The sequence below is a fragment of the Pongo pygmaeus genome, chromosome 8 (genome assembly GCF_028885625.2).
Source record: "Pongo pygmaeus isolate AG05252 chromosome 8, NHGRI_mPonPyg2-v2.0_pri, whole genome shotgun sequence".
Taxonomy (NCBI): domain Eukaryota; kingdom Metazoa; phylum Chordata; class Mammalia; order Primates; family Hominidae; genus Pongo; species Pongo pygmaeus.
In genome coordinates this window covers 121,790,429-121,800,184 of record NC_072381.2, presented here as the reverse complement: position 1 = coordinate 121,800,184, position 9,756 = coordinate 121,790,429, and the positions used below count along the sequence as shown (strand labels likewise).

The window sequence follows — 9,756 nt, the reverse complement described above, 5'->3', positions numbered from 1 at the left end:
GACTGGTTTTGACCAATTTATGCTGCATTTTGCAAAACGTTTCTAGCAACAAAGGTAAGTCATTTGCTGAGTTCCAGTTAGGGCCTCTCACCTTCTGACACAAAAAATCTGATCAATGTCACTGATTACATATTGCTAACTAGGTGATATTATTTATATATGTGCTTTCATCATCTGCAATAGAAACGCTGCAACCAATTTAATTGTTTTCATATGACTTGTCTGTAAGTATTCAGAAGTAACTTCAATATACTTGTCAACAGTATTTCCAGTAAGACTGAAGTTTACAAATGCTTATCTCAGTGTAAGACACACAATTTCTGCTGTATTCTATGATGCTCTTTCATAAACTTGCTATGTGTAAAAGCTTTTGATATCTGGGGATTTTTTTCACTTAATATAGAACCTAATTTATATTAGCATCAGATATTTCATTCATAGTTAAAAACAATTGCTTGCTGAAATTTCAGTCCTTTTTTCCGTCTAAGTTCTTCATTCCCTCGTTTTCTACATATTCTAGACATATTATTATGGTTTAGTTCATACTGGCCTCTTAAACTGTGGTTCTTTCAATACAGTCATCTTTTATTTGCATATTACACATGGAGGAATATTCTTTATTTTGTCAAAGAAAGATGTTCTTTTCCACTGTGCCTGAATCAAGCTTCTTTTTTCTGCATCCAGTAGAGATATGAGTATACAGAAGCAATTCTCTGTTCTAGGAGAAACAAGCGCAAGGGGTAAGTGAAATCAGCCTCAGCATTAGAGACAATAGGGAGTGATGGTGCTTGTGGCTAATGAGAGAGCAAATGAACCATCGAAGGGAACAGCTGCTGCTGCTCCACATAAAAGAGATGGCTGATAGTTTCCATGCAGGAATGTAGTTTCAGTATTGTCAAAATTGATTTGTTTTTAAAAGAAGCTAAAATATAGTTAAATTTAAAAAACAACAGGCTGAGCACAGTGGCTCACACCTGTAATTTCAACACTTTGAAAGGTCAAGGCGGGCAGATCACCTGAGGTCAGAAGTTGGAGACCAACCTGGCCAACATGGTGAAACCCTATCTCTACTAAAAATACAAAATTAGCCAGGCATGGTGGTGTGTGCCTGTAATCCCAGCTGCTTGGGAGGCTGAGGCAGGAAAATCACTTGAACCCAGGAGGCGGAGGTTGCAGTGAGCTGAGATGGCACCATTGCACTCCAGCCTGGAAGTTTTGCTCCAGAAAGAGCAAAACTTTGTCAAAAAACAAAAACAAAAGAAAACAAACAGAAAACACTACAGATCAAGAGGACAGATAGAACAGGTCAGCAAGTTAGATTAGCCTTATTAGGCAATCAGTATGCACTCTCTGTATTAAAATTTTCCATAATTTCATAGAATTTAATTTTTCTAAAATTATGCCAATCACTTTGAATGGAATACTATATATTGTCCAACACTTCAAATATTTGCAAAAATTTTTATAGATGGCATAATATGAATTTCTTATTTTTATTATCCCAACAGGCTCTCCCTACTGGTAGAGATGTCAGTGGCATAACCCTGCATCCACCATCACAGAGATGATGTTATGTGGATGCCTCCTTGCCACAGATCTGGGACTTCCAGATACACACATGACCTAGGTCAGGCCAGTCAGAATCCTCCTCGGGTTTTTGTTTAAACACTTGAGGGATACTCTCTTCTCTTAAGACTCACTACCTGAAAGTACAATGAAGTCTAGAATTGTTTATAGTCATTTTCACCAACACACAGGAAAAATTACCTTAAAATGGTGCCAACTTGGAGGAAGAGAGCAAAGCCAAAAACCAGAGAAAAAGGTCATAATAACTTTCAAACTGCACAATCCAGACATTTCTAAAGCCAGAATTTTCCTTGATCTTCCTCATTACATAAACCAATATATTTTCTTTTTGGCTTAGGCTGCCTGCCCATTAGTCATGTAATAGCCATCTAGATGATCAGGTCCACTGTCATGGTATCACAGCACTGGTGTTTAAGTAACCTTTAGTGTACTTAATAATGACCCCACATCGCAAGAGTACTATTCCTAATTTATGGATTAAACTATCATAGGTGTACTGGTATAGGAAAAATCATAGTGTGTATAAAGTTCAGTACTATCCAAGATTTCGGGCATCCACTGGGGATTTTAGAACATATCCTTGCAGATAAGGGGTTGGCTACTGTATTCAGAAGCACAGAGGGTTCTACTCTACCGGTTGGGTGACCAACTCTCCCAGTTCTATTATTGACATCCCCAGTGGGTAGTCTCAGGCCACTCATTGAACTGCTCATTTTTTTTTCACAGGTAAAATGGAGAAAATGGTACCTATCAAACCAATTTCACATTTTTTGAAGTGTCACATGAAATAGTGAATATGTAGGATACCTAAGCTTTTAAAATTCCTTAACAAATTTAACACATGATTAATAAAGCTTTTAGTAGTTTGTACAATGATCAACATGTGGAAGACATTAGTCTACTTAACAAAATAGACCAAATTTGTTTTAGAAGAGTAATCACTGTAATGGAATTTCTCATCTTAAAAATAAACTAGCTTAAAGGATTTCTAGGGGAAAAAAAAGCAACTAAAACCAGGATAATGTTTATACTATATATTTTCTTAATTGGTAGCCTTATAGTGAACTAATTTTAAACAATTAATGTGTGAAAATGAAAAATGATGACATCTAAATGTTCATTGTGTGAAGACAAAAGGGACTTAGTCAATCTAAGCTAAAAAATATGAAAATTTACACTTTTAGTATGTTCTGCTCTAGAGAAACAGGAGTATTTCTGATTTCTGAACATCTTTTAAAATGATCTTTTATTCTAACAGGATCTTTTCCCCTTTCATTAATTTCGAAGATAAACTTGGACTTTTAGGTAAAATAAGTGCCAAATGAACAAAACAGTGATGTATCATCAATATATAACACACTAATCTTAAATAATAGTACTCTAAAATGTTTAAGTCTTTCATACGACAATGAACAGGTCTTTTTTTCTCAAAATCAACGTGTTCTGTAATATGTTGCTTAGCTACTGTTGCCAAGTATTTTTCTGTTTTATTTTTCTTGAAAAGGAATATTCTATCATATAATCTTTGGGCTTCTCTTTCCCTACCTTAACTCCTGTTCTGTCTATATAAATCTAAGAATCTACACATATATGTTTTTATTTTAAATAAAGAATTATATATGAAAGTGGTTAGAATTTAAATTGATTCAAATGTTTACATTATGTTTCAAATTCTCACAAATAAAAAGTTTGGGTTTATAGCCCATACTATTCAGTTATTCTCTCCACTTTTGCATTTATGGCCATTTATAAAATGTATAAGTAAAACATGAAATACCAAAGGCTAAGCAAAGGTGATTCCATCATTTAAGAAATACATGATGAAAACATATTCCATTATTTTAAAAATACAGAACTGTAATAACTTTCCCCAATTGTCTTCTTCTGACTCTTCAAAATCAAGTGTGGACCTAAAATGGAACGGTCTTTCCTCAACTCTATTACTGTAAAAGAAAATGATTTTCCTCCACTTTTTTAAAAAGAAAATAATGTGTTCTGGTCACCTCTCAGTTGTTGGCTCCTAAGTAGTAGAAAACAAGGTTGTGCACAAGGCTAACTCCCCTATTACGCTGTGAGTTCTTCAAGGGCAGGGCCTTGTTTTGCTCACCCTGTTACCTCCAGCCCCTAGCACAGTGCATGAGAATGAGGAGGAGGAGCTCAGTAAGAGTGTCGAAGGAACTGATGAATGATGAAGGGCCAATGGTTAAGATTCTATTTGTAGAAATGGCCAGAAATACCCTAAGAAGGGAAATAAAGACACCATCTCATCAGCTAGGACTGCAGTGTAACCCCTAAGGAAAAAATAAGAGGAAGCATTGTTACTAATTATTTTAAATACATAGTAAAAATCACCCTAAAATTTTCATCCATCTATTGAGATCTCAAATGTTGGGTAAGTATGACTGACTACAGGATAGGATGAAAGAAATACCATGAGATTAGAAACTAAAAAAAATTTTGCATGCCAAGGACCATTTTGATCAATGTTGGGAAATTTTGTTCCTTTTGAATTCCTGTGTTGTATATATGGATATTCAATATTTTGGAACAAGTTAGGTTTAGAATTGTTTTCTCTCCAATGAAGAGCTACATGGAAGCATAGACTTATCTTCCATCTGTTTTCCAGAGCCGAAAGTGGGATTGTATTGAAAAGAAAACTGGGCCAGAAAGGGCAGATAAACTCATTTTCAGTACTCCTGACCTTCATCCTGGTACTCACATAGATCCTTTGGTTTAAAATGAGCACTTTGGGACACACTGATGAGTTCGATGTTGATCAGTATATGCCCCAGGATTTCCTTGATGACTTTGCTTTGTGCAAAAGAAATGGTGGTCCCTGAGCAGTTTATGGAACCCACTCATGTATTTTAATAAGTAAGACCTTCCATCATCATTATTTCACTGAGAGTAGCACCTCTGATTATCACAGCCATAATATCAGACATTGCTGAGAGCATGTTCCTTCAAAAATGGAACCAAGAGCTGTGTTGCTTATGTTAAAGACCTGTATATCTCCTTCAGCATTTCATTTTTTTCCATTTCTTAGATGACACAGGGCAAAATCTGATATGAAATTACCAACAAAATCTGACTGAACTCATCCCGAGTAATATCCCCAGCCAGTGAAACCACACAATAACTAACACATCACAACAACACAGAGAATTCTCATACTAATTTTGTCCATATTACACTGGCAGAAAGCTGTTGCCCACAGTCAGCAGAATGCAGAAAATGTATGCATGAGAATACAAGGAGATGAGCCAAATCTGGCTCTTGCTGCGTGGTATCTAAAGTTTTATCTATAAATAAGTGTAAAATGTGTACATTTTCTCAGGAACTGCTACTTTAAACGAACCTGCCATTAGGGTGAAGACTCAGCAACATTATAATGTTCCTGACTGGATGTGAATATTCATGTGATCTTGACTATAAAATTATCTTACTCAAGGGGTCTAGACAAAGAATAGGCTTCAGGGTAGGAAGACATTGCAGTAGTCCTCAGAAATGGTCATGCCTGAGCTAGGAATACTGCAGTTCTTGAGAGTCAGTCAACAGTGAACACTTCCTCACGTGGTCCATTGCAATGATCAACACCATAGCTGATATTGTTAGAAATGGTGTAGAGAACAACAGCAACCTAGGCAGGGGGACAGCTTAGAAAAGTGTCTTGGGAAAGAAGTGACTCATACTATTAAGAATCTGGATCCAATAAACTGGTAATAATGCAAGTTCAATAAACAAGTTGTCAACAAATTTTCTAAAATATAATCTGAGACACTAGGAGTTTATACATAGAAGCCAGTCTAATTTTATCTGGATTCAGACGTTACACAGTTTACTTGAAATCTAAAAAGTGTATGTCTAATTATGAGGCAAAAAAAACTGAAAACCAATCAAAGTAATAAACAAATGAAGCCTCACACTAGTGGGGCAACCCCAGTGGGCTACACCAACTCCATTCAAAAAGGTTCCAAACCGAAAACTGCAGGAACATGTGGAGAGGCCACCAGTGACCCATCAAATAAGAACCTAAGCACCCACATTTACTGCTTACAAGCTACTCAGTTTTTACCATGTTTTTGTTCAATAAATATGAACTACTGCTGAATTATTTTATAGCTCACTAGAAAAAATTTGTTCCGTGATTTTAAATTCACCATCACAGAGATGCCTTCCGGAATATCAAGCAGGTACTGAGTTCTGAATTCGTGCCAGAACATTAAAAACACAAACAACACTTTCTTCTGCTTTACATTAAGAAATCAGTGCTGAGAAAGCAAACGCTTATCCTTAAAGGACAATGTAATCTACAAAAAATGCGACCCCCATAGGAAGCCCTTGAGTCTGTCTCAGAGTCAAGAAATTGTAGATTTGTGTCTGTGATTATGTCTATATAATTTATACTGATTACAAGCTCCTTTCTGGACTATAAGAGGGATGTACATGTTTTGGACTTATGGACAGAGTGAAGCTATGTGAGAGGTTTAGTGTGAATGGTTGAGCCTGGTGGGAAGTAAGAAAAGGGTGACTGGATAGATAGGACTTGACCTTTCTGACAGGAATGGCAAGGAGAACCTCAGCCTTATTCACATGGAATCAGATGCCAGTGCCTTACTGGAGAGGAGGGATCCAGAAGAGAACGTCCAAGTTCAGGGATATATCCCTTAGTGGCCTGGATTTCAGGACAGAACCCAGTGTCCTCCCTCCCCCTAACAAGAGAGGAGACAAGGGAGAGTCAAGGGAACCAAACTCTAGAGATTTATGGGGAAAAATATTTAAAAAACAGGAAACAGAGATACAGCAGTGTAATCCACACCTTCCTACAAGAGTGCAATCCAAAAGTGTGAAAAATAAAATAATTATCTTTGGCTCTGAGCAATCAGCAACAAAATAGATCTTTATGGCACAATCATACTTGCTTGCAATTGACAGATCGCTAGATAAAATAGTTTCTGATGCTGCGTCCTAGTGAAAGAATCAGGTTTTCTCAGTTGATATTCGGTAGTCAGTGAACTAACGGGTTATCTGAATTGCCCTTGCAATTGCCTCCAGTAGATGGTCAAGCTCAAAGGATGATACAGACAACAAAGATTATCACATGGAAGAAGACTGGCATTGACACCAGCTTTCTCGTAACTCCACGGGCACATGCGTTCCATACTAAGCATCACAATCTGTCCAGTAAAGACAAGTGGGATGATGCCTCATTCCTACTTCAGCTCCAAACAAACTTAGAGAATTCACAAGACATTCTGAAGGCTGCTCTCTGCCTGTACCTACCCTTCACTCATTTTTAACGAGTTGGTCTTTGAAAAGAAGCCTGGATTGGGACAAGGCTTGTTTTCTGCAACAAATATTGAGGAATTCCACTCTGAAATACACAATATCATGTGTAGGTGGGCAACAGCTCTGAAAAGGCCAACTCAAAAATGTCTTTCCCAAGGAACTCAATAATACCAGAACCATTAAGAGTATTTCTCAGCTTTAGCTGACTTCTGGAATTACTTGGGGAGCTTGAGTGCTTTGGCAGCAGTTTTTGTTTGCTTGTTTGTTTTGTTTCATTTTAGCTTTTGTTAAAAATGTACATGAAGATGTTTGAAGGTGGAATAAAATATATAAGGATACAGATCGTTAGAATGCCATTCACCTAACTAGAAATAGATGGGAGCTTCCTCAATTTGGTAAAAGGCATTACAAAACAAGCTACAGTTAGCATCATACTTAATGGTGAAACATTAAATCCTTTCCCCGGGAACAGGGGATGTTTGCTCTCACCACTTGTGTTCAACGGTGAACTAGAAGTTCTTGCCAGCCCATTTAGGCAAGAAGAAGAAACAAATGGCATCTAAATTGGAAAAGAAGTTTCAAATTTGTCACTATTTACAGATGACGTCAGTCAGTATGTAAAAAAAAAATCCTATGGAATCTTCAAAAAAATCTAGTAGAATTAGATTTCTACTAGAATTTAGCAAGATCACAAGGTACACAAGCATTATTAAAAATTAAACGTATTTGTATACACTGGCAATGAACAATTATAAAATTAAATTTAAAGTGATACTAAGTATAAAGTCACCAAAATCACAAAATATTTTAGAAAATATCTTACAAAAAAGATGTATAAGACTTCTACAATGAAAAGTACAAAATGTTACTAAAATTACAAAACACCTAAATAAATGCAGATACATATTATGTTCATAGATTGGAATGTCCAGTATTGAATGTTGATTTTTCTCTAGCTTAATCTATATACTCAATGAAACTCCTATTAAAATACTATCAGGGCTTTTTGTGAGGAAATACACATGCAGATTCTAAAATTTATATGGAAATGCAAAGGATTCAGAATAGCCAAAACGGTTTTGAAAGATAAGCAGAGTTGGTAGAATTGCACTGCCTGATTTCGAGGCTTACTACTTAAAGCTACAGTAATCAAAATCCAAGGTATTGCCACAAACACAGACATATAGAGGCCGGGCGCGGTGGCTCAAGCCTGTAATCCCAGCACTTTGGGAGGCCAAGGTGGGCAGATCACCTGAGGTCAGAAGTTTGAGACCAGCCATGACGAAACCCTGTCTCTACTAAAAGTACAAAAATTAGCCGGGCGTGATGGTGGGCGCCTGTAATCCCAGCTGCTCAGGAGGCTGAGGCAGGAGAATTGCTTGAACCTGGGAGACAGAGGTTGCAGTGAGCCAAGATCGTGCCACTGCACTCCAGCCTGGGCGACAAGAGCGAGACTCCGTCTAAAAAAAAAAAAAGACAGACATATAAATCACTGGGACAGAAGAAAGAGGCAGGAAATATATATGACTAATTGATTTGTTTTACTATTATAAAAGTATATTTAACCAAAAGTTTAATATGAAAACATAAATGACACAGTGTTTAAATAAAAATAAAACAGGCCCCTTGGAGAGGGGGCATGGATTTCCCTGCTGAACAGCCATTGTTTATACTCGTCTCAAGGCTTCTAACATGATGATACTATTTCCATATTACTATCTTTCCAATTTTGTTCTGTTGATCACTAGTTGCCATCTCCACACATTCATCTATCACAAGATTCGTAAAGTGATCAAATCCCTGCAATATTCCTTTGACATGTCTGCCGCCATCTAATTTCGATAACTTCTTGTCCATAAGTTGTTTCAACTTGGGAGAGTGAGCTTTGCTGACGATTTTTGACCAAAGCAATCTAATGGAGAACAGGAAATTCTTTCTAAAAAAAAAAAATTGCTCAAAAAAATTGAATATTCACATGAAAAAATAATAAACCCCTTTCTCACTACATACACAAGAATTAATTTGAGATAGATTATATACCTTGATATAGTTTGGATGTTTGTACCTCCAAATCTCATGTTGAAACGTGATTTCCAATGTTGGAGGTGGGGCCTGGTGGGACGTGTCGGGGTCATGGAGACAGATCCCTCATGAATGGCTTGGTGCCATCTCCATGGTAATGAGTAAGCTCTCGCTCTGAGTTCACATGAGATCTGTTTATTTAAAGAGGCTGGCACTTCCCCCCTCTCTCTCTCACTTCTTCTTTCACCGTGTGACATACCAGCTCTGCCTTCACTGTCCACTGTGATTGTAAGCTTCCAGTACAGCCTGCAGAAACATGAACCAAAATAAACCACTTCTTTTGATAAATTACCCAGCCTCAGGTATTTCTTTAGAGCAACACAAAAATGGACTGAGATCTAAATGTAAAGCCCAGAACCTGAAAGCTTTTAGAAAGAAAACATAAGAGAACATCTTAACAATTTTGGAGTAGACAGAATTTTTGAACAGAGCACAAAAGGTACTAACCATTAAAAAAAATGGATAAAATGGCTTTCATTAAAATTAAACATTTCTATTCATCAAAAGATGTTATTTAGAAACTAAAAAGACAAGCTACAGACTGGGAAAATATTCATAGCTCCTATAAATGGCATAGGTATATTCAGAATATAAAAAGAAGTCCTATAAATTTAAAAATAAGTCTGATTTTTTTAAATGGGCAAAATTCTTAAACAAATCCTTGGTAAAGGAAGTGACATCATTGGCCAGAAAGTACAGGAAAAGGTAGACAAAGCCTCAAGATGACAAAGTCATCAAGAAAATGCAAATCAAGAACACAATAAGATACTATTTCATACTCAATAGAATGGTGGGGAA

At 36.7% G+C, this 9,756-nt stretch overlaps 1 pseudogene; it reads right to left on the bottom strand.

Moving 5' to 3' along the window:
* Positions 1 to 8,543: 8,543 nt before the first annotated feature.
* On the bottom strand, positions 8,544 to 8,763 carry LOC129006601 (small nuclear ribonucleoprotein G-like; annotated as a pseudogene).
* Positions 8,764 to 9,756: the final 993 nt, after the last annotated feature.